Source organism: Hibiscus syriacus, unplaced genomic scaffold (assembly GCF_006381635.1).
Source record: "Hibiscus syriacus cultivar Baekdansim isolate YM2019G1 unplaced genomic scaffold, ASM638163v2 tig00110264_pilon, whole genome shotgun sequence".
NCBI classification, from domain to species: domain Eukaryota; kingdom Viridiplantae; phylum Streptophyta; class Magnoliopsida; order Malvales; family Malvaceae; genus Hibiscus; species Hibiscus syriacus.
In genome coordinates, this window is record NW_024062653.1 from 1,574,987 (window position 1) to 1,600,316 (window position 25,330).

Here is a 25,330-nt window from a genome sequence, read left to right on the forward strand (position 1 = left end):
TAGACTGTCCTGCCAGCTTGCTTTAGATTCAGGAACTGTTGCATTATTTCATTGACAAACACATCTCCAATATATTTCTCCTTGAGTTCACTTAGAAAAGAAGTCCCACGTGATCTGCTTAGGGGAGACTCGTGCAGTGACAGTATTCCACCACACACTAGCTTGTTCCATCAACAGAGACACAACTCCTTCTAGCTTTCCCTGATCATCACAACTGTTCAGTATGTTCTTAACATCATTTAACCAATAATCAGCAGTCATCGGATCAACATCTGCATCGCCTCGAAACTCAGGTGCTTTCATCTTTCTCAATTCTTTAGGAACCGATACTGGTGCCTGACGATTAATAATGTTGTCTAAAGTTTGTAAAAACAACCCCTGATCTTGAACAGGCATGTTCTGCTAATTCACATTAATCGACTCTACATTAGTCTGAGCATGAGGTTGATTTTAGTTCACCTCAGTACTCCCACTATGTACAAGAGTAACACGCTCATCGGCTCTACTTAACTCTTGATGATCCGACATCTGAACACAGTCAAAATCATCTAAAATTAATAAGGAGTAACTTTACAACATAATAAGCATCAAAGCATATATACAACCATCAGTATAATTTTGACATCCTAGTGGCATGTATACATTCTTAACTATTTTTAAACTCATTTTCTGCCCAGAAACAACTAAACATGTAGTTCTGATGCCAATAAATGTAACACCTATGACCCGTATACTTATACCAATACAGGTTATAGATGTCACATGATTTACTTAAAACATTTCCCAATTCAAAAGTGACTTGAATTTTTTTTCAATTATAATAGAAAATATAAAATAATAAATCACATAATTTTTTTATAATATTTAAATATCAAATATGTCCATTTATAAAAGTAATACTAAATAATATTATCCATGATGAAATAAAGTAAAACAATTTAGTTTAGTCATTACAACTATTTCCAAAATAGTTAACAAAGCAACTAGAACATTTATAAGTACATGCCACTAAATAAGTCAGAATTACATCAAAGGATGTCTTATTGATATTGTATTATACTCCTCGATGCTTGAGATTGCTCAGTACTCCTTACTTCTACTCATTATGTTTACCTACGAGTGAAAATCATCACACGCTAAGTATATACTTAGTGAGGCAATTTAAAGATAATAAATAATCTTTTCATGCATAAAATTTGAATGCCATCATCAAATACCATAAGATTTTCTTACCTGCCAAAATCAACATGACATGTTATAAATATAATCATTAAATTAATAACTATACCTCAATTTATTAATCAATGAGGAACTCGGTATAGGAGTCAAAAATTGCGTAATAACGCTAAGGTCGAGCCATGCTCACCTAATAAATTGCACCGTAGTGCTGAGGTTGGGTCCTGCCCACCTAACTTGTACTATGTGTCTTCACTATACACATTAGTACTACTTAAATTTTCACAGCTGCTAGACTCTATGGCATGCCATTAATACCACTGAACCTCAATAACATACTTGGGCATTTAGTCATGAATTAAATCATCTATGGCAACATATAACCATGAAACAAACCTTAGGGCAGTTCATACCCAAAATAACATCCATGTCAAAATTTCATGCTGATAAAACAAGGTAGACTTATCACAAGTCTTCCTGATGATGTATAAAACATCTATGCACATGATGTATAAAACATCTATGTACAATGTCAAGCATGTATTGCACTCACCTTGACACTTTATAATTACAAAAGATTTTGCTTTGAACACAGAGTCAATCAAGATATGTACAAAATCATAAATTCATATCGGTACATATGTTAGTATTGTACTAACATAAATACATTTCCAAAATAATTTCCAAAATCAGATAACTTGCACTACCTTTAAAGAATCAATATTCTGTATTTATAATTTAATTCCGTTTCTTCCTATGAAAACTAGACTCGAATACGAATCTATCCATATAAAGAACTCCTTCTAGTTCATTTTGTACAATTTATGTTAAATTTTCAAAGTTAACCTACAAAATCAGTTTTGTGGAGAAACTGTTGCGCCGTTTTCTGACCTTTCAATGGTTAAAAATCCATATCTTTTTTTACATACCTTAAAATTGATCCCCATTTGTTTCAAATGAAACTAGATTGATATAAGAACACAATATATAAAAATAACCTCCAAATCATTTTTATATAATTTCTGGTGAATTTTCAAACTCAATGCCAGATTCAAATATCTAAACTGCTTTCCTTATTTTGCATCCTTATGTTCTTCATCAATTCTTACAACTAATTCTTTAAAATCACTAAACTCTTCATAACCCCAAATCATAAAATCTCATCACACATTTATCTTCACCATGAAATTTTGGTACCAAATGATAGAGAATTTCATATAGAACAATTTTCTATTTTACGTCAACTCAAAATCCAAAGAAAATTGCTCAAAAATGGAAAAAAAATTTCTTACCTTTGAGAGAAACCCATGACCTTTCAGCTGAAGATGAAGAAATATCCTCAATCATTCTTCATCTTACATTATAATTTAATGAATTTTTAATTCATTAAATGCTAAATTACCAATTTACCTTTAAAATTAAAATATCTTTCCTAATTTATCCTTAATGAACTTGATATTTACATTAATACCAAGTCACCCATCCTTATCATCTTCCACAGTCAAAGATGAACTAATTTGACTTTGACTTACTAAATTTTCCATGAAATTTTCAAAAATTACATTTTAGTCACTCAATTCCACAGTTTCCGTCAAATCTGAAAAATTGCATATTTCTGAGCCAAATTTCTCTGATCTAAAATATTAAAATAATATTTCCTACCATTTTATAACATCTTTTAAATTTTTGTAAAATTCTAATTCGATCTGAATATTCTATTTCAATACCGAACTTTACTGCTTTATAGCTTTTAACAAAATTCCTGCACCAAAATATGATTTCCCACTAAAATCACTATTTTAATCCAAACTATTCATTACAGGCTAAAATATATAACTTTTAAAAATTATAATTTTGGTCCCTAAAATTTTTAAAGTTTATACTTTAGCCACTAAACTTTCAAAACTTACACTTTAGTCACTAGACAAAATTTGGGATATTACATTAAACCTAATATAAAAATGAGTGTTTAAATTATATAATTTTTCTCATTGAGATATCTAAATTATTTTTCTTTCAATCTATGTGTCTAACATTATTATTTTAAATGTCTCAATCGTAACAATGTTGAAAAATTTCATTAAAACACATGTCACTTTCTGAGAATTTAGAAATTTTAATTTAAAATAAAAAAAATTAAAATATAATTTCTTTTCTAAAAAATCCTAATTTTTATAAAATTATAGGAAAAAATCTCAAATTCCTAAAAATCCCTAAAATCACCTCTAAATTCCTAACTCTAACCCTAATTTCTTTTCAGACAAAAAACCCTAGTTTCTCCCTTGCCAGCCACGACCGTCGATGTCAACACCGTCATTGCCATCTCTTTTTTCGATTATCGTCATCCTTGTCGTCACTCGTGCCATTAATCCTGTTGGATCACACGAATATCGTGATTTTTCCTTGCCATTTAAATTGTGATTGATGTTTTCTTATGGTTCTTTTTTGGGTAAAGGGACGATTGGGTATGTTCAGTCGAAGAAAACATGGACGAAAAGGATATCAACTGTCATAGGTATAGAGATTGAAATTAGGATTTTCAAAGTTATAGAGTTTTTTTTAAGATTGAATTTTTTATATATATAATTTTAAGTTTTTTATTTTAAATAAAAATTTCAAATTATATAAACATGACACCCGTTATCTAATGAAGTTTTTAATAGCTATTATATTCAGAGTACTCAAAATAATAACTTTTGTAACAAAAAACACATTGATTGAAAAATGTTTTAAATAACTAAATAAAAATAATATAATTTAGACACTTATTTTATATTAAACCCATATTTTATTATTGGACCACTCCTGACTGAATTTTGAAATTAGTGAATTCAATCCTAAAACACAACATTTTGTTTTAATGAGCTTTTAGGACCATGATGATTTTAAAATTAAACAACTTAATTCTATATAATTGCATTGGAGAAGTTTATATATAAATCTAATACATTTTATTTAAATTTTGATAATGAATTATATATATTAATAATTAAGAAAAAAATATTTTTGATCCATAACTAATTATTTTATATTATAAAAATATACTTATGGTATGTTTAATCTAATATTTATAATTTTACAAAACTTCTTTTTACTAAGTTTATTTATCTTAATCATTACAACTTAATATATATTTTAATGGTTATGTTAGAATATTATATAATATAAATTTAATTTTTATGTAAAATAAAATGTGTAAATCTAACAAATCGCAATATATTATATAAGTTTATAAAACGGCAACATTTGAATTTTAAAATCTGAACTTAATCCTTATTTTAAATTGACTAACATTTTTTTATTGTAATTTATTCTTTTGATTTAATATATTTTCTCTAATCCTCCTAAATTTCAGAAAGACCTTATGGTTTAAACCAATAATTCAATGGCATAATACAAACAAATACTCCTAACGTTTGACACTATATGCAAATTTGCTCGTATTGTTTTTTTGGAACATTTGACCCCACAACGTTTAATTCTGATTCATAAGTCCCCCTCGTTGGATGGAAACCATCAGTCAACTGACGGTCAACGGCTCCAGCTGACTAAGCAATCAAAGGTGGACATAGATGATGACATGGCGATTCCATGTCACTACTAATATATGCTGACGTGGAATTGACACATCAACCTTTTTAATTAAATTTAAATTAGAATTTTGTAATAATAGGAGAGTGACATGGTGCGTTTTAGCAAGAAGGGATAAAATGCTACTAAATGTAGGGAATGAGAAACGAACTTGGGGCAAGGGCGTGAAATGGGATGACCCTTACGACCAGGCCAAGCATGCTACTCGGTTATGTAATGAAACAAAACCTTATTTAACCTATTATGCACACCAATAAAAGCATGTTCCTCGAAGACCCTTGAACGTTAAAAATCATGCAAACATACGAGAACCAATAAAACTCAGGCTTGCCACTAAGTATAAGGCATCAATGCCTGCTTTTAAAAAAAATCTAAATAACCCAAAACACTGGAGTGAAATCAAATGAAAACCCTAAAAGGATTGCTGCAAACCAGGATAACAAAAAAATTTCCCTTCTTTGTATCTCTTTAAGCTTCATTTTTGGAACCACAGAAACTGCTGGAACGACAGCAACAACAGGCGCCTCTTCGAGAAGCTGTAGACACCGAAAATAAACAAGGAGAATTATATAAAGACGAGATTATGTATTTGTATAAGAACGAAGAGATCTACAACAAGGGTTTCGAGATATGGCCGCAGCAGTATTATTACCAACAACAACAGCAGCCGAACGTGACTAGCATCTCTTTTAGAGCGGATCCTATTTGAGGACGAGCTAGTGGGTTTAACTTGTCCGATGAGACGTCTTCGAGATCAGTAGGGTTTACTCTTATGAAACATGAAGGGATAAATTGCCTAGATTTTAGAAACCAAGCTACAAAAGATTGTCCGCATTTGAGATGCAGGACTTGTTGTAAGAGTAGAGGGTTTCAGTGCCAAACGCACGTTAAGAGCACTTGGGTTCTCGCTGCTAAAAGGCGAGAGAGACAACAATAGCTCGCGGCTTTGCAACAGACGCAGTAGCGAGAAAACGAAGAACAAGTTCGAGGGGAGAATCCGAAAAGGATGAGAGAGAATCGTGGTTCTCCCTCTCTGCCTGTACTCGTGTATCCCCAACTTCATCAAGTAAAGTTCAAGTTATAGTTTGACAATTTCCCATAATTAATATTCCATCAGTTATAGGTAGCACCCAATAAGATCGTATCATTTGCGTGTGAGCGAGCACCTCGATGTTCACCGAGATACCTATTTTCCAATTTTTCCATTAATTCTGCCACTGTTTTCTGGGGAAACTGACCAGAAAGTACCATATTCGGTGTGTGTGTGTATTGTTGGGGAGAGAATTCAAAGAAAACCCTATTTTTATTATTTTCTTTTCATTTTGTAAGCTAGTTTTTCTTTTAGATCTTGATTTTGTTTATTATGTTTTTGGAATTTTGAATTAGGGTTGGAACTGGGTCAATTGCCTCAAGAAGTGAGTTCACCAGCAGTGTTTCGATGTGTGAAAGTTAGTGCGGTGGACAATTAAGAAGAGGAGTTAGCTTATCAAAGGGCGGTGAACATCGGGGGATATGTGTTCAAAGGAATCCTCTATGATCAAGGCCCCGAAACTCATTACACCAGTGGCGGTGAAAACTCTCTCTCTCAGCAACTTAATCTCATTACCACCGTGACTACAACCGCAGAAACTGCTGGAACAACAGCAACAACAGTCGCCGCCTCTTCGAGCCATACGGGCACAAGTATGCTCGACCCTTTTCTTTTTCCACCACCACTTAACGCTTTTCATTTCTGGAACATTTTGAAGAAGCCTCTGAGATATTTGAAAATTGCGTTTCAGTTTGTTTTATTAAACTGATCATTTATTATGGGTTAAATAAGATTTTGTTACCCAAAATAACCGAGTAACATGCTTGGCCTGGTGGTAAAGGTTATCCCATTTCACACCCTTGCCCTAGGTTTGATTCTCATTCCTCGCATTTAATAGCATTTTGTCACTTCTTGCGCATCAACTCCAATAGTTGGAGAGTGACTACAAAATTCTAATTTAAATTTAATTTTTAAACAAAAAAACTGACGTGTCAATTCCACGTCGGTCAGCTAGACTCGTTGACTGTCAGTTGATTGACGGTTTCCATCCAATGAGAAAACTTCTGAATCATAATTAAACGTTGTGAGGGTCAAATATTCCAAAACAATACGAGCAAATTTGCATATTGTGTTAAACGTTAGGGGTATTTATTTGCATTATGCCTAATTCTATCCTAAAACATGCCTACTACTTGCCAATGTAAAAGTGTCAAGTCAATTTTATTTTTAATTAAATTAAATTTGAAATAAAAATATATTTTCTTGTTGAAAATAGGATATTGTGTTATTACTTTTAACTATTGTATAGGTTTATCCAAATATTAGATAAAATAATATACTACTAAAATTAACATTATAAAATAAATAATTTTCAAATTTTAAGATCTATCGTTATCAAACAATATAAGTTATGTTCAATGTTAATATATCACACAAATTGTTAAGAATTTTAACACGATTATATTATTCGCAAATATATATATATATATAGAAGGAAGTGTTTATGAAAATTTTAAAATTTTATTTATTTTTATTAAAAATAATTTTACATCTGTTATGATTTAAAAAAATTTATTGGTCCCTACTCCTGCTTGAAATTACGTCGTGGATCAAGATTCATTTAATTGTTTAATTAACGAAGTCTTTTCTTAGGCGATTTTCCCGATATATCACCGGTGAACAGTATATTTTTCGATCTAACACCGGTTAGATTATATTTCCCGATCTAACATCCTTAGCAGTAAAGCGCACACCCCCTGCACCGCGCTATACGATGATTTGGCACCACGTGGGGTATAGCGCGCCCCCTGCACCGCGTTATACGTTGATCTGGCATACACGTGGGTATAGCGCGGCCCCTGCAGCGCGCTATACGCCACGTAGGGGTATAGCGCGGTGCAGGTACCGCGACATACCTTTACTCGATATAGCGCGGGGCAGGTACCGCGTTTTGTATAAATTTCCTCGCTATAAATACCATTCTCCGCCAGTTAAGTTTCTCACATCTCTCCTCTCAACTTATAAATTAATACAATAATTCCATCAACGAGTCAATAATTCTGACAATCTTCTCATATTTTATTTAGAAGTTCGTACGATTTTTCGTTATAAGGTAATTTTGTTATAATTTTTTATTATATTTATTTTTATTATGATTATTTGAAAAAATATTATACTAATTATTTTCAATTAATTTTTGTGTTTGTAAAATTGGAAAGCGGGAGCATACGTCGAAATAGTTTTGCGGTGCAGGTAATAATATTAAATTATATTATTTAATTTATTTACGTTGATGTGTAAAAATTTTATTGTGTTATATGTTCGTTCATATATAATTTATTAAATCAGGTTTGTTTCATTTATTTTTTTTGCAGATATAATAGTGCCACACTTTTAAACTCAAATAATGGCGTGACTTTCAGCTATTGTTTATTATGATGGTGAAATTCGAGAAGATGAAACCGACGTTGTTTTCGTGTCAAATGAGCGTGTTAAAATATCATTCAAGAGAAACATAACTCTTGAGGAGCTGATAACGAAGATTTCGAGGAAGATTCATGTTGGAAGTAGTAGAAGAATGTCGTCGTTGCAGTACAGATTTCCAACATCATTGTTGCCATTAACTTATACAGCGTTCGAACTTTCGAACAATGATGATGTTCAAATGATGGTTGAAGCTCAAAGTAATTATTCAGACGCCGCTACTGAGATGTATGCATATTTTGTTCAAGTGCGTGCTGTTCGGGGTCAATCTTTAAGCTCACACTATGGGCTGGCTGAACATGTTGATCAAGTTGATAGCCCGACTACAATAATGTGTAATGATTTTAATGCCATAATGAGGAGACATTCATCCGCAACTCCTTACGATATGTATAGAGGTGGGTCCACGAACAATCCGTATGACAAAACCGCGTCCAGTTCAAGGGGAAGGCATTCATCTGCAGAGTTCTTTGACCATATGGAGATGCCATCGACGCAACAATCTGTGCAGTTTCCATTTGACACGATGGCTTCAAGCTCCAGGGAGAGGCATTCGACTGCGAGCTTTTTCGATCTCAATGTCTATATGACTTCCAGTTCAAGGGGAAGGTGTGCAAGTAGTAGGTTCTTCGACCTAAATGTGGAGAGCATGGAGGAACCATCATCTCCACCAGAAGAACCGCTTCGTGAGCCTGGTGCGGATGGTGCTAAGACTGGACTATTCATTCACCCAGAATCACCGCAATTCAACTCCGATGATGATGAAGTTCCAGGAAATGTGGCACAAACTGACCCTCCTGCACACATGTATGAAGCTGATTATGGTGCAATGTACGGGCCAGAATTTGCGGATATGCCTCATCTCGGTGACTATGGGTATTACTCATCAATAAATAATGGTGAGTTATCTTTAGGCATGGAGTTTTCAAGCAAAGAAGAAGCGATGATGGCTATCAAAAATTACAATATCCATAATTATGTTCAGTCCAGAGTAGACCACTCCACGACCGAAAAATATGTATGCTACTGTTCCCAGCGTGAAAACAGATGCAATTGGATGGTTCACGTATCGAAGAGGAAGAGGAAAAACAACAGATGAGAACTAACAGTATACAATGGTCCTCATACATGTTGTGCTGGAGGGGTCAACCAAGATCATCCCAACTTGGAGTCTGAAGTGATATGCCAAGCCATCATGCCCATGGTCAAAGCAAGCTCTCATATAGCTGTTGCAGTGTTGATTTCAGTTATACAATCGCAGTATAGGTACACTGTCTCCTATAAAAAAGGTTGGTTGGCAAAACAAAATGCCATTGTCAAACTTCATGGTGAATCGGATGCATCTTACAACGAACTTCCAGGTTGGTTTAGGCTGGTGCGGACGTTGAATCCTGGGATAATTGTGGACTTCAAAACCTCCTATGCATTCCATAATGATCGAGTTCTTCGCGATCGATGCCAATTCTACCGGGTTTTTTGGAGTTACCCACAATGCGTTAATGATGTCAAATACTGAAAGCCTGTCGTCCAGATCGACGAGACTTTCTTGTATGGAAAATACAAGCAAGTTTTATTATTGGAAGTTGTCCAAGATGGCAATCGAAAAAATTTTCCAGTTGCTTTTACTCTTGTCGAAGGAGAAGATACAACTTCTTGGGTTTTTTTCCTCCGAAATTTACGGGCACATGTTATCACGAGGGAAAACATCTGTGTCATTTCAGATCGCGGAGCTGGGATCAAAGCAGCAATGGAGTCTTTGGGTCCAATGTGGCAACCACTCTTTGTCCAACATAGGTATTGTCTTCGACACATTGCCGCGAACTACCATGGAAGGTACAAGAAGAATGATGAGCGTCAATTGATTGTGCACATGGGTAAGTGAAACTTAGCAAGTTTATTTTCTTTCGATCGTTTTAATTTTGCAAAGACAACAAGTTAGTAAGTTATAATTTTTTGATCAGGCTACGAACTACTTCCTCGAATGTTTGAATCAATGTTTCAAGAGTTGCAGGCGAAGAACGAGGAATGGTATGATTACATCAGCCTCATCGATAAAGAAATGTGGACGAATGCATATGATGGTGGATATCGATATGGACACATGACGACCAACTTGGTAGAGGCAATCAATTCAACCTTAAAGGGTGTACGTCACTTACTAGTAGCGGCTTTGGTAAAGACTATATATTTTCGTTTGGGGGCGCTTTTTGTGAAGCTCAGGGGACAAGCTCAAACCTGGTTGCAAGGCAGTCATGTCTATCACCCTGGATTAGTTACAGATCTTCAGAAAAAAATTGCTGCATCAAATGGAATGTATGTAACAAGCTTCTCTAGAAGGCATGAAATGTTTCGTGTCACAGAGTTGCCGCGACCTCTTCAAGGGATTGAAGCTGTGACGTTAAGAGTAAATCTAAGGGACAGAACGTGCGACTGCGGGTTTTTTCAAGCTCTGAAGTATCCATGCTCTCATGTGATAGCAGCTTACTCGCATACACGTCAAGACTATAACCATTTTGTGGATCCCGTATACCTACTGTCTGAAGTTTTTAAGGTATACGAATTTGAGTTTCCCCCTATAGATAATGACAAAGACCCTGATGAGGTTGAAGATTGGCTTCCGATTGTACCAAATCCGAGTTTATTGAGGGAGCGTGGTCGTCCAAAATCCAATCGAATTCATTGCGATATGGATATTAGAGAAAGATCTAGACAAGACAGAAGATGTGGGCATTGTAGAAACCCAGGACACACTAGAAAAACATGTCCACTTCTGTTGTCATCAAGTAACAATTGACGAGGAAATGATGTATTTTATTATCAAATAATAATTCTTGTACTTTAATTTGCATTTACTTCAAGTTAATGTCATTTGATAATCACCGATGAAGATTAAAAAAACAAACTAATAACAATAAGTATTAAATGGTAAATGATAACCAAATTACAATAACTGATATTAAATGGTAATAAATAAAACAAACTGAAATACATTAAAAAAGTCCAACAAATTTAGCAAAATAAAGTAAGTATTAAATGAGAAATAATAGAAAAATTACAATTTAACAAAATAAAGTAAATACAAATATAATAAAAAAACAAAATCTATCGATGCTTGCGACGAAAATGTGTTCCGCAGGGCGGTGGCTGTCAGTCTCGAGGAGGATTTCTTCGTATCACTGGTTCTGACTCCTCGCTGTCATCATCATCACCATCTTCGTCGTCGTCGTCGTCGTCGTCGTCGTCTTGCGCAGGTACATTAGGTTGATGAGGAGCTGATGACGATGAAGCACCTCCGTAGAATAAGGAACCTGGAGGTGTTTGACTGACTATCACATCGCCCTACGAAAACTCATAAAACCCAGACATCGCTGAGTGTGAAAACTGTACAGGAGGCGGTGTCTGTGCTGCGGCCATGGGTGATGAGGCTGAACCCGCCAAATATCTAGCATATGAACCCAATGTCAGATATGCAAACATAGACCCATAATAGCCTCCAGGAGGGGTCATCTGTGACAGTGGCGGGGTCATAAAACCAGGTGAAGGCGGCGGCGGCGACATCTGGTAATAGAAAGGCGATGGCGGTATCATATATGGATGCGACATCATATATGGCTACGGTGGCTGCTGGGAAGGTCCTGCTTGTGCAGCTGAGGATGAACCGGAAGCACCTGCTCTTCGTCCACGAGTCGGGGGACGATGGTGTTGTGTCGGTGAACGTCTATATCGACGTCGTGGAAATGTCTGCCCTCGTGCATCCTCGGGAAGTAGAAACGGTTTCCCGTTACTGTTGAACCACTCATAATAATCCTCAGCATACATCAAGAGGTCATCAAAAATGGGCTCTCTACGGGGAAGGCGCCGATGTCGATCCTCCCACAACACGACCCACCCATGATGCCTTACCAGCCAATCTGTATCTGTCTTGCCGCGTCTATCTAAGCTATGCAACTCGTCCATATTGCGAGATGCTTCCGGAATTGGTTGAAAACAACCAAACTGCCGGAGCACGCGATCAGTAGAGTGCCATTCGACGGTCGCATAACAGATCAGAGGGACCATCGCCATCCAAACATGTAACACCCCAACCCGTACCCGACCCGAATACGAGTCCGAGATGTCACATTGACTTTTTTTAAAAATGATTTCATTTCAAAATAATTGAGCATTTTAATTTATATTAAGAAAATACGACCATATATGGTTCACTTATGCTTGTTATAAAATTTTGAGTTCAAAAATACGTATTTGTGAACAGTAAAATACTGTATGAATAGTGAATAGTGAATAGTAAATAGTGAATAGTACGATGAATAGTGGGGGTATCGATTTCCTGTAGCAGGGAATCGGTTCCCCTCTAAGATACTGGAAAATTTTGTTCAAACTTGTGGTTACTGTTCATGCTACAGTAATTGCTACAGTAATTTTCGAAAATTACATATTAACCTTTAATCACTATAAAAATTCTCATCTATGCTTCCAAATTTATTTAACAAAATAAATTGAATATTATTAATTACATATACTCATTAAAACATTACAAAACTCATTCGTATGACTTTTCAAAACCGATTAGAACTTATCAGATTTAATCATTTATTTACATGCCAACCACTATCGTTATTACAAAATACACATTATACATTTCTTTTCTGATCTGATCTATGGAAAGGAGAAACTGACCTGTCTTGAGTAACTTTTATCAACCGTCATCTTCTCATAACCTACGCGTGAAACAATCACACGCTAAGTCGTTGACTTAGTGAGACATATAAAATATATAAGAAAACCATATAACATTTCATATAATAAAATGCATACATATTCATATACCATCATCATCATAATCTCTATTTATCATATGATTTTGTACTTATCATTTCTCATTTGATCATCACTAATTTCTTTATATATTATATCAGCATATAATATAAACTTCAAATCTCACTATTGCATAAATAATTACCAATCTCATATAACAAATACATTTCACTTAGAAATGCACACAATATCACATATGAATCTTGTAAATACTTTCAATGTCTTTTATAGGCCCATTTACATTACTGAGAACTCAAGGTATTCGAGTAAATTGAGGTTGTGCACTATTGCTGTCACCACAGCTCATATAAGTCCCACTGAGTGACATATGAAATTTGTCCCGAAGGACCTGTGAATATGTCCCGAAGGACCTATGAGTTGTCCCAAAGGACCTATGAAACCCTCGACTCTTGGCATGCCGACTATACCTATAGCTCTCATATCGTATACTATGGGCATTTACAATGAATACTTTTCTCATCACTTGTTCTTTCTTTTCTGTCACATACCACATGTATGTGTAACCATGTATTTCATATCATATCACATGTATCACGTATTGCATATTCATATATCATTTCATATATTCACATAACTTATCTCATTTCACATTGGTCATGTCTCATAGCATATATCACATATGCATATAATCCTGTATATCATATCATATATCTTATGTTTTATGCTCTTATGTTTATGCATATCATGTAACATATATAATAACCTATACTCATTTCATGTATTCATGCACATATAAGAATCACAAATTAAATAACATTTTAGGAGTCACTTCTTACCATAGTAACTCCATCACTGGCTCATCGCAAGTCAATGTCCGTTCAATAATATAAGTACAATTAAAATTGCACTCACCTTAGCCTTGTTTTCTTTGATTCGATCCTAATCCTTTGATTATTCCGGAACTTGTTTAGAATCAATATCTACATAAATATAACATTTCAAAACAACTATCAGAAGCCTAAACCTTAAACTTGATGTTAACAACTTAAGCCAGATTAAAGAACCAAAATCCATTTTTCATTTAGGGGGAATTGATTCCCCCCCAGGGGGTATCGGTTCCCTCTGCATAATCTGGAAATTTTATCCAAAAATTTACTGTTCAAATCCGAAAATCACCAATTCTTCACTAAATTTCTCATACAAAGTTCCTTTCATACCACCAACTTAACTACAACCATTTTAACTAACTTCTATCAATTCCACACTTTATTATTTCCAATACTTCATTCAAATTCTTACAACTAAGAATCATACCCAAATTTCAAACATGATATTAATCAATTCTAACACTCCATATTCCTTAATTAACTTCTTGACAAGTCAAAAATCTTATTCAAACTTCAAAAACTCATCCATATCAAAATTTCATCTAAACACCCATTTTTCAAATCCATCTCTAAAACACATATCTTGTTGTTTTAATGTCATATAAGCTTTCCTTTAGCTTGTATAACATCCAAACTTCCATTTCCAAACTAAAAATCAAAGAAACGACCAAGGTTTAGATTCTTACCTTAAGCTTGTGTCTTCACGTTGAGAGAAGAAGATGAAGAAGATAAGTCTCAAAGCTTATCTCTTCAATTCATTCATGTGGGTATTATAATACCCTCAATTATTATTTTATTCTTTTATTTACTCAATAACCCTTTTACCCTTATTATAATTCCATATTTACTATCATACCCAACACACAAAATTCCTCCATAAATCACTAGACTTATCACTTGATTCTAATTCACCAATTAAATTTATAAACTCTTACAATTTAGTCACTTACCTGGTAATTGGGATGTTACAAAACATCTAATGGACCCCTCAACTCATGTGGGATCACCGCTCTCACATCATCAGTAGAATATGGCACCCATTCAAACTAAAACAAATAATATATAATTTTTATCAAAATAATAATCTAATTATATAACTATAATCTAAAATCGATTTTTAAACATTACAATTCATACATGTGTGCCACCCTTCTGATCGATTAGCATCCTAATCTTTTCTAAATCATCAGGTAACTCCTGATGATTTTCCTATCAGTAGACCACCTATTCAAGGACAAAAATTTTTTATACGCTGTATAAAATTATTAATATACAAAATCAGTTTTATAATTACCTCAGAAGTAGTGGAAAAACGAATGGGTTCTTCACAACGGGACATAAAAAGGGCAATCGATACCATGCCCAAGACTGCAGCAGCAGGAGACATTTGCCGATAGCATTACGCCTGTAGTCAGTGGCTCCACACATATCCCTGTACAGCAAAGCCAAAACTACCGAGCCCCAACTGAATGATCTGGCGAGACAAAAGTCGCTAAGATGTCGCAACTACATGTAGTGAACTAGGTTGCGCGATTTATCTGGCATCAGCAACCCTCCTATTAGCTGCAGTATGCATGGCCGTGCATACATCTTAACCTCATCCTCAGAGGCGTCTGCGCTCAACTCCCGAAAATTGGCATCTAACCAATTTAACGGTATCCTACCTCCGATAAAATTTTTCGGGACACATCCTAGACTATCCCGACACAAAGTAGTCCAAGAACCGGAAGGTATCCCCGATATCACATCTCCATCCACCGAAAGCCCCAGGTGCATAGAAACATCCTCAAGCGTGATCGTGTACTCTCCGCACGGAAGATGGAATGTGTGGATCTCCGGCCTCCACCGTTCTACTAAGGCAAAAATCAGGTCTGGCTCTATCTTACAGTGACCCTGATATCTACCTATGTAACCGAATCCAGCCTCTACTAAATACGACAATACACGGCTGGGTATCACTAACTTAAGATTCCTAATAAAATGATCTAATACATGGTCCTTCTCATAAAAATAAATAATTACAAAAATTAATTCTTAATCTACTAATCATGCATTAAATGAATCAACTAATTATTACTAATAATTTAAATTAAATTAAAACGTTAAAATGTTACCATATCAGCAAAGTGTCGAGATATTTAATTCTTAATCTAATAATCATGCATTAAATAAATAACTAAATATTACTAATAATTTAAATTAAATTAAAACGTTAAAATGTTACCGTATCAGCAAAGTGTAGAGATATATGATTTCCATCCGAGTGAAGTAGACTGCCTTCCATTATATATCTGTAAAAGAATTATATTAGTAAAATATTAAATAAAGTAAAAATATAATAGTAAAAATATTATAAAATATACCTTAAATAGAGTGTATTTGAGAGAAATTTAGAGAATTTGAGAGAATTTGGTGTGATAAAAGTGATTGAGGATGGGGGTATTTATAGGGGGATGGGGTGGGTAATTAGGGGTATAGCACACCCCCTGCGCCGCGCTATACCCACGTGTATGCCAGATCACCGTATGGCGCGGTGCAGGGGGCGCGCTATACCCCACGTGGCGCCAAATCATCGTATAGCGCGGTGCAGGGGGTGCACTTTACTGCTAAGGGTGTTAGATCGAGAAATATAATCTGACCGGTGTTAGATCGAGAAATATAATGTTCACCGGTGATATATCGGGAAAATTGCCCTTTTCTTAATGTGATTTTGTAATTGTTTTATATGAGGTAATGATTATCTGTTAAAAATGCAAAGAAATGTAGAAAACTGACAATCTGTAATATTTTTTTATAGATAATGATGGACTAATTGAAATATTATTATCTTTAATTTGGATAACTTAACCTCATTTATTGAAATAATTTCTGTTGAATGAATGACATGTAACATAAAATAATGGGATGTGATGTAACATATATAACCAAATTCAGAATCTTTCAAGCTTTTTATCATTATTATATTTTCTGCCGAAACTTTAGGTTTGAGACAACATCATGTTATATATATAGTTGGAAACAAACAAATTTGTCCCCACTCTTTGTTATGCATGTCTAAGTTTCAATAGGAGAATAGGACTTTACACAAATTGAAATTGGAATTACGTATTACATATTCATGCATGCCAAATACAAACAAAAGAAAGATGGTTAGATAATTTGATTGTCCTTCTAATAACATGGTCAGTGGCGCACGATAAGTTTCTCTGGGTGCACGTTAGCGGGCCTAACAGAATCCGAGGATTCTCGACGTGTCTTCGGCACTTTCAAGCTTCTTTTCAGTCCTTTTGCTTCTACTCTATTGGGTTTTGATTTCTTCTGTCTCCTCCGTGCCTAAGCCATATGAATTGGAGGAGTCTCTTCGGTACCACAGAGGGCCATAACTTGGATTTCTACCCTCCTAGGGTTCGCGATGGCTCCACTTTCGTTCAGCCTCCCCCTGATGTGATAGAATTAGGGATTTCAGAGTGGAATTCTTCTCTTGTAGGCTAATTTCTTGGAGCTGCTCCAAGCTTTGCTTCAATGAAACGAATCGTGAAAACTCTGTGGAAGAAACCCTTGGCTGGTAGGAGCGTCCAGGTAAGTTTCGTTGGTCAAAATCTCTACGTATTTTCTTTCGCTTCTGTTTCTGATAGAGATTGGATATTAGAGAATGGGCCTTGGCATATATTGAACAAACCCTTGTTTCTCAGAAGGTGGAAACCGAACCTAAAACGTTTAAATTTCGATTTATCTAAAATCCCAGTCTGGGTTCACCTCTATAACGTCCCACTTGAACTCTTCTCTCGTATTGGTTTGAGCTATATTGTGAGTGCCATAGGCCCCCATTTCTATGGCCTCAATCACCGCTGCAAAATCCCACCTCGAATTTGCTAAAGTATGTATCGAATTAGGGGTTACTGATGCTATTCCTAACTATATCAAAGTAGTCCTCAATGATGGTCACTCTGTTTCGGTCAAAGTTGAGGTCCCATGGCTCCCACCCCATTGTCGATCCTGTAAAACCTTTGGTTACTCTGACAAGGGTTGCAAGGAACATAAAGTTCAAGTCTCTGCTAAACCTCAAATTTGGAGAAAAAAGAAAGGTCCCCCTAATATTTCAGAGGTCGAACCAGCTGTTAGGGGTATAGAAATACTGCAAGAAATAGAAATTCCTATTCCCCTCAACTCGTCTGAAGCAAAGGAAAATGTTGCTCTTAGTGATTCTTCTCGTAAAAATGTCGAACATGAATCTATTAAGCCTCCTGATGAGATTCTAAAAAGTGTTGAGTTAGCAATTACTTCGACAACTGATAATGCTGTAAATTCTCTGGAAATTACTGATTCTTTACCCTCTTCTACTGACATAGGTGACAACTCTATTGAGGTTACAAAAAAGGTAGAGGTAGACCCAAAAAAATAAAGCCAAAACCTCTTTGTCTACCTTTTCTAACCGTTTCGAAATTCTTACTGGTGCTGATGAATTCATTCAAGCAACTGCAGGACATTCTCGAAAACCCCGTTCTTCTTCTCTAGGTGTCTCTGCCATTATTAATGAATTAAAATCCAAAAAGAAAGAAAAAATAAAGTTAGCTAAAATCAGTCTAGTAGGTACCAGAGGGGCAACCCCTGATACTCCTTCTCAATGATCATCGGATTTTGGAATATTAGAGGGCTTAATTGTCCTAAAAAATAAGGTAGTGTTCTTAAAAGAGCTCTCCAAAATAAAATTGATGTCCTTTGTTTGCTTGAGACTAGAGTTAAACGTGATAAAAATGCTAATATTCTTAGTAGGAAATTCAGTGATTTGAAAGCTTGTTCCAATTACGACTATGCAGCTAATGGTAGAATTTGGATTTTATGGAAAGATGGTTTGGATTTCTCTACTATTCATTCATCGGATCAGTGTATTTCCATCAAGGGCTTTCACGCTGGCACTCCTCTGGTCATTACTGCAGTGTATGGCAGTAACGATGGTATTGTAAGAAGGTCTCTTTGGCAAAACCTTAAAGATTTAGATATCACTATAGGTCAATCCCCCTAGATCCTAGGGGGTGACTTCAATGTTACCCACCCTCATGAAAGCTCTGAATCAGAGATTTTAGGTCCTATTGTTACTTCTGATATGAGGGACTTTCAATAAGTTTATTCCGACCTTGATTTCATTGATCATCCGTTCTTTGGTCCTAACTTCACTTGGAGCAACAAACAGAGGTCCTATTTCCTTGCTAGAAAAATTGACAGAGTCTTAATTAATCCGAATTGGGTTAATTCTTTCAACTCTTCTCATGTCGAATTACTCGCTCCAGGTGTCTCATATCACTGCTTGGCGATAATCTGGCTTTCTAAAGAACTCCAAATTAATAGACCTAAGCCCTTTAAGTTCTTTAATTTCTGGACACAAAATCCTACTTTCTTATCTGTGGTCCAGCAGTCTTGGAACAACCCTGCACAAGGTAATCCTATGCAGATTCTGTTCACTAAATTAAAGCGCCTAAAAAATAATCTTAGAAATCTCAACCATTCTTGCTATAGTGACCTTACTGCCAGGGTGAAACTGAAGAAGTTTGAGCTTGAATTACAGCAGATTAATTCCTTAAGAGGTGAGGATAATATCGACAAGGTAATCCAAATTCAATCTGAGCTTAAGAGCCAGAAAGATGCGGAATTTTTGTTCCTTAGACAAAAAGCTAAGGTTTTATGGCTTAAGGAGGGTGATAAGTGTTCCTCCAAATTCTTTCACTCAACTGTTGCTCGCAAGCATAAACGTGATACCATTTGTATTCTGATTAATGATCAGGGCAATAAGTTGGAATCTTTTAACTCCATGTCTAATGAGGTTCTAAATTATGTTTTTAAGTTTTTGGGTTCCAAAGATCCTGAGGTGAATACTCCTGACCCTAGCATGTTACATAACATTCTTCATGTCTCCTCGACTGCAGATAAACTTTATAACCTTGTTAAGGAAATTTCTAACGAGGAAATCAAGGATGCTTTCTTTTGCCAAGGAAATGACAAAGCTCCAGGCCCTGATGGCTACTCTCCGTTGTTCTTTAAAACAGCCTGGTCTATCATATGTGAGGATGTTTTTTCTGCAATGAAATAATTTTTCCATGATTCTTCCCTCCTTCCAGCTTTCAATGCAACAATTATTGTTCTTGTGCCTAAAATCCCTAACCCCAGTACTCTTAAAGACTTCAGGCCTATCTCTTGTTGCTCGGTTTTCTATAAAGCCATCTCCAAGATTCTGGTTAATAGGCTTACTTCCATCATTCCTGAATTGATCACTCTCAACCAAACTACTTTTGTTAAAGGCTGAAGTATTATCGATAACACTCTTTTAGCTCAAGAACTGGTTAGAGGTTACAACAGGAAATCTATTTCCCCTCGTTGCTCCCTGAAAATAGATCTTCACAAAGTCTTTGACTCCTAAAATTGGGGTTTCATTTCTGCTATCTTGAAAGCCATTGGTGTTCCTAGTACTTTTATTAACTGGATTGAAACTTGCTTCTCTACTACTCGCTATTCTATCTCTTTCAATTGCAGTCTAATTGGCTATTTCAAAGGTGCTAAGGGAATTAGACAAGTTGACTCTTTATGCCCTCTTTTATTTGTTCTCTCTATGAATATTCTCTCTAATCTATTAAACCTTGTTGCTGCTAAAAACATCTTTGGTTACCACCCTAAATGTAAAGATTGGACTCACTTATTTGTCCTTCGCTAATGATCTTCTTGTTTTCTACAAAGGTTTTGTTGATTCTATTCTTGGGGTAACAAGCGTTCTCGACATGTTTTATAAAATGTCTGGCCTTAGACTTAACGCCTCTAAATGCGAGTTATTCGCTGCTGGCATGAACTTACCTACTCTAGAGAACATTTCTCTCCTCACTGGTTTTAAAATTGGTTCTCTACCTATTAGGTATCTTGGCATCCCTTTAATCACAAGAAAAGTTTCTCAAAAGGATTGTGTGGTCCTCATTGAAAACATAAAGGCTCGGCTTCATTTTTTGTCTGCCAAAAACCTTAGTTATGCGGGCAGGTTGGAATTAATCAGAATCGTCTTATTTAGCATCAGCAACTACTGGTGTCATCAAATGTTTCTGCCTAACTCTGTTCTTAAAAGGATTGAACAATTATGCTCCCGATTCTTCTGGAAAGGAGCTGACAGACCTGCTTCTGGAGCCGGTGTTAGATGGAATAATATATGCTTGTTGAAATATGAGGGAGGTAATAAAGATCTTCAGACCTGGAACAAAGCTTGTATGCTCCTTCTTATCAAAAAAATCCTTGCTGGAGAAGGTTCTCTTTGGGTCGCCTGGATTAACTGTTATGTGCTTAAGGGAAATAATTTATAGAATGCTGAAATTAACTCTATGTCCAGCTGGAGTTTAAGAAAATTATTTAAGCTTAGGCATGAGGCTAGTACTTCCTTGTCTGATTCTACATTCTCGGTGAGAACTATTTGGGATGCTATCCGGGTTAAGAGAACCCCTGTCATTTGGCAGAAAATTATTTGGTTTCCCTTCCATATTCCTAAGCATAGCTTGATTTCTTGGATGGCTTTACTTGATCGACTTCCTACTAAAGATAGACTCCTTCGTATGGGGCTTATCAACGATTGCCAATAAATGTTTTGCGATGATCCTCTAGAAACTAGGGATCATTTGTTCCTCCACTGTCCTATGGCTAAATTCTTGTGGAGTTCTATCTTTGCTATTTCAGGTCTTCGATTTAGTACTCGTCCTTGGTATTCTTTTATTGCTTGGGCTTGCTCTTACTGGAAAGGAAAATTATTACTTACTTCCATATTGAAGCTTGCTCTCAATGCTCTGATTTACTTTATTTGGGACGAAAGGAACAAGAAACTTTTTCAAGGTCGATCCAGAAACGCGCAAGAAATGCTTCGCCTCATCAAGGATATTGTTCTTTGTCAACTTAGAGATAGAAACTTAAATAGTTTTGACACTGTAAATTCTAACTTTGCAAGCATTGGGACATTGTTTGATTTGCTTCTTTTTGGTTGTTGTTTGTCCTGATGCATTCATTCCTCTGTTTTGTATTTGGTTTCTCTTGGGTAATAAAATATTTTAATAATCCAAAAAAAATGGAATCAAACTCAAAGGTGGGTGAAATTTTCCTTCTTATGGTCATAATCATGACCGTTGATCGGATCATTTTGATTTGAGAGGAATGGCTCTGATCACGATGACGTGGTAGAGTGCTGCTCCAACCATTGGACCCACCCAGAAAATCCACTACAACCAAAACAGATCAAAGTAGGTTAGCATCATTCATGGATGTAATGAAAAAAAAAGAGCGAAAATGGTGAAGGAATTGAGTTACATGATCATCCCTAGGGGTGTGCAAAAAAATCTGATCCGACCGATCCGTTGATCCGTTGATCCGATCCAAAAATTTAGATATCCGATCCGTTTTTTAATTTTCGGATAGTTCGGATCGGATATCCGAATCTTTTTTCGGTTTTTTGGATTGGATACGGATCGACCAAAATCCAGTTTCGGATTATCCGAAAACCCGAAAAAATTTGGGCTATATTATTAGCCCAGAGCTGTTTGGGCTATATTAGTTTTCTGGATGTATAGATTTCTGGATTCTAGCTTGTATTTTAATATGCAGCATGTATAGATTTCTGGATTCTATCTTGTATTTTACATAGCTTGAAACACAAGTCGAACAAGGTTGAAAATTATATTTTTGCTTGTCCCATCACCACAAAAGAAACTTTACATGTATGATGTGAATCTGGTACCGAGGCTGGTAAATGCATTTTAGAATGAACAAAGTTGTTGCCGATCCCCGGTTCGATTTCGAAAAGTTTCAAGCTTACTTGACTTGTACCTTGTGGAAGTTTTAGCAGATTACTACTTGAACCCTTCAAAGTTTGCAGCATTAGTCCTCCTGCCAGATTCTGCAAGAGAATCCCATGATGACCTTTTTCAATCCATAGACATTTATCTACAGGTATTGTTATTAACTTATAAATTGTTATAAATGCAATTAATTGCTTTGCACAAATTCTCTATTTTTCTTATAATTGAAGTAATGATGTTGGTGTAGTATATTCCTTGAAAGTTTGTAGGTCTTTCCCTAGAGCTCAATCAATTCAGTCTTGTAAAATTTAGGTAAATTCATTTCATGTACAAAATGATAAGGGCAAAATTGATATTGTAGCTGGTTAAGTGTACATGCTAATTCTAATTTGATTGCTCATACCTGAATGAGATCACTTATTAGTTAGTATTGGGACCAATGCTAATCCAATATCTCAAGTTTGCTGACTGATGAAATTTCTGAACAGGTTCATGGAGGAATATGTGAAGCACAGAAAATGAGAATTTGCAGTGCACATAACTATACAAATCTCTCGACGGATGCATTGAGACACTTGGCTCGGAACTCGAAATTTCCGTCAAGAAAAGCTATACAAAGTTTCTTTAATCAGCAGTTACAGCTAGAAAACTTACTTGAAGGACAAAAATACATCGACACATTTAGCGGTTCCATCTCTACCAAGGAAATCATAAGAGCTAGTAAGTGTTTCTTATTTGATTAATACTTTTATTATGTTGATTTTTTTTTTTTTTTTTTGCCAAAAAAATCGGATTCGGATCCGGATATTCGAATATCTGATCCGAAATTTCGGATATCCAAATTTTCGGATATCCGATTTTTTCGGATCGAATACGGATCATTATTTTAGTAATCCGAAATTTTCGGATATCCGAAAATTCGGATCGGATAATATCCGATAATGCACACCCCTAATCATCCCAGCCCTTGTCCCTGTTGAAGATGATGGCTGCACCAAGGCTACGAGCCGGGTTGATTCCGGTTCCGGAGATCGGGATGGTGGCTAAGTGCACCAAAATCACTGCGAACCCAATTGGCAAGGGTGCAAGAATCTAGCAGACAACACAAGTTTAAAGTTAAACTCTGATCATTAGTCAATTGGGTAGGAAAATAACAGAAGATGTCGAATCTGTGTTAAAAAATTGTTTATACATGTCTCAACAAAACACTCCAGTTCGATAATGTTCAGTAGTAATTTATAATTTAGATGTTAATCTTACAATTCTAATAAAAATATCACTTACAGGGCCGTGAGAGTCTCTGGCACTGCGCTTGGCATTCCTGGCCGAGAAAACAGTGTAAACAAGAACAAAGGTGCCGACAATTTCAGCACCAAGACCATATCCCTTGGTGTAGCCATGAGCCACCGAGTTAGCTCCGCCGCCCAAAGCACCGTATCTTGTCTCTCCCGTGAACCCTTTAACAACACCAGCACCACATATGGCTCCCAAGCACTGCATCACCATGTAGAAAATCGCCCTCGTCAAGGACAATTTCCTTCCCAAGAACAACCCAAATGTCACCGCGGGATTGATATGACCACCTATACATGTATATATAGCAAAGTTTTATACATTTTATAATTTTCCCGAGAAACAAACATAAGGGATATGGGGTATATTTACCTGAAATACCAGCGGTGAGGTAAACAAGAGCAAATATCATACCACCAAAGGCCCAAGCAATCCCTTGGATCCCAACAGTAGAGCATTTAGTCGGCTACTTAACAACACCGAGATATACAAGAAAAGTAGCAACGAACTCAGCTATCCCAGCTCGGTAAAAAGACCAAGAGGTCAACTCACTGGGCTCAAACAATGGTGCAGGTTGTGGCTCAGTGTAGTCCTTATCGTCTTGCGACTGAGCTGCCGTCCCAATAGACTGCCTCTCGGAGAACTTGTTGGCTCCCAATCTAACATCCTCTTCCTTCCCTTCCATTTCCCTTCTCTTTTTTGCTCTTTAATTACTACGGACAGTGGAAGACAATGAAACCTGCGAGCCAAATAAACAATTAAGAGTGTGCTTTTTGCGAGTTAATGGAGTGGATCTCATATACAAAGTTGTATGAGAAAATGATGGGATCAAAGCTTACCATAAATGAATAAATATAGTGTTTTACGATATTAAATATAATGAATTATGACCGAGTACGGCGGCGGGGTGGCTGCTGATATATCTTAGGTGGCTTAGTCTTGGCCACAAATTTTTGAGCTGACGGTCATCAGCCACCGCCCCATTGCTGCGATTGTACTAAACTGACATCTTTTTACGAAAATTTTCTTTTTCTAATACTATTCGATTAATATTTCTTGAAGTAGCACCTTTCGATACAAAGTCGTCTTTTCGGGGATGCGTTTTACTTGGGTTTATATTGTATGAGATGCCACGTGTGTAAGACGAATCCCCGAAGATGCGCTTTATATGAGATCTGCTGAGTCGGATGTCACGCTGATATTTTTTTTAATAATAAATATTTTATTATTATTATTATTATTAATATATTATGTAAAGTGTTTCGGTTATAATTTAATAA

General features: G+C 35.8%; 2 pseudogenes; one reads left to right on the forward strand and one right to left on the reverse strand.

The window, feature by feature from the left end:
• Window positions 1-4,886: 4,886 nt before the first annotated feature.
• Window positions 4,887-6,566, forward strand: LOC120115508 (annotated as a pseudogene).
• A 15,531-nt stretch (window positions 6,567-22,097) lies between these two features.
• On the reverse strand, window positions 22,098-24,835 carry LOC120115509 (annotated as a pseudogene).
• Between the last annotated feature and the right edge of the window lie 495 nt (window positions 24,836-25,330).